Source organism: Otolemur garnettii, unplaced genomic scaffold (genome assembly GCF_000181295.1).
Source record: "Otolemur garnettii isolate 467f Iridium unplaced genomic scaffold, OtoGar3 scaffold00449, whole genome shotgun sequence".
NCBI classification, from domain to species: domain Eukaryota; kingdom Metazoa; phylum Chordata; class Mammalia; order Primates; family Galagidae; genus Otolemur; species Otolemur garnettii.
In genome coordinates, this window is record NW_003852844.1 from 61,192 (window position 1) to 62,588 (window position 1,397).

Sequence of the window (1,397 nt, forward strand, 5' to 3'; positions counted from 1 at the left end):
TTATAAATATTAAAATCAATTTTTAATTATGATTATAATGAGAACTTTGGCCTATAACTTGGAAGACAGCTATGCTCACCACTATACCACCAATGCTATTTAGCCTGTAGCTGAGAAGCCTAAATAATTGAACAACACTGTTATAACAGAACTTCCCCTATGTCTATGTGCTAAGCTTTCTTTGTGCTTACTTCTGTACAATAGGAAATGGAATAGGCATATTTTAGAATTGAAATAGAGTAGAATAGAAAAAATAGAAAAATAACAGGTAGTTGAAATTTGTTTCAATTTAGCAATAAGTAATATTCACCCAATGATACATCCAATGATTAGATCTTTTAGGGGAAAGTTAATTCAATCAGTGTAAATCAAATCAATGCAGATCAAGTGATAAGATTAGTTTTTTGGTTCACATATGCACCTGTAAATCTAATAACACCTTAATCATGAAGATTCATATTCTCACTTTCATGTTAGTGCAAAGCATTTCTAAGGGGTTGTAATCCTTGAAACCCGTTTATGGAATAGTCATATTTAGAATCCTAGGATAATTGAATTTTCCCTGGAGACTAGTGTCCAAACACATTCTTAGTTAGCCTGCATCTAAAATTTGGAAAGTTTTTTTGTGTGTTTGGTGCCAAGAAAATTAAGTATAACTATACTGAAAATATAGCCCCCAAAACATACTCTATTTAAACCATGTATTTTTCACTTTGGAATCTGGATTTAAGGAAGAACATATAAGTTTGGTGATGTAGTGGTGATTGCAATGTTTTTGATAAAATCCAAAGGATTTGTATTTACTCTGTCAAAGAAGTTTTTCTTTCTCAGCTCAACACAGGAAGTTTGGTTTTGTTTTTGTTTTGAAATAAGATCAGTCAAGGATTTTAGAAAAACTCAGCCATTGATCATGCCTCCTACCCCTATTGCCCCTAAAAACTCTTGACAAGAGAGAGCTATTTGATCCTCAAATGCCTTCAGATCATTTGCACATGAAATTTTCCATCTTCAGGTGGCGTTGAAGATTCCAATATTAACATTATTTAATATCGTTTTGATGTTATGTTTAAAAGGCAAAATATGGACTTGTGAAATCTCAAAGTTCTTAATTTTTTGCTCCACTGAGATGAAAAAAATTAAGCTTCAATTTGTCCTTAGGAAAGAAAACACTTAACTAGATAGCAATGCAAAACTTATTAAATCTCTCCTCAATTCTTTTTTTTTTTATTGAATGGTAATGGTGTACATTAATGCACTTCTGAGGTAGAGTGTGGGGTTTTCACACACAATCCAAAACACTTCCATCAAAATAGTTAACATAGCCTTCATGTAATTTTCTTAGTTATTGTGTTAAAACGTTCATATTCTACTCATAGAAAGATTCACTTGTACCCTTG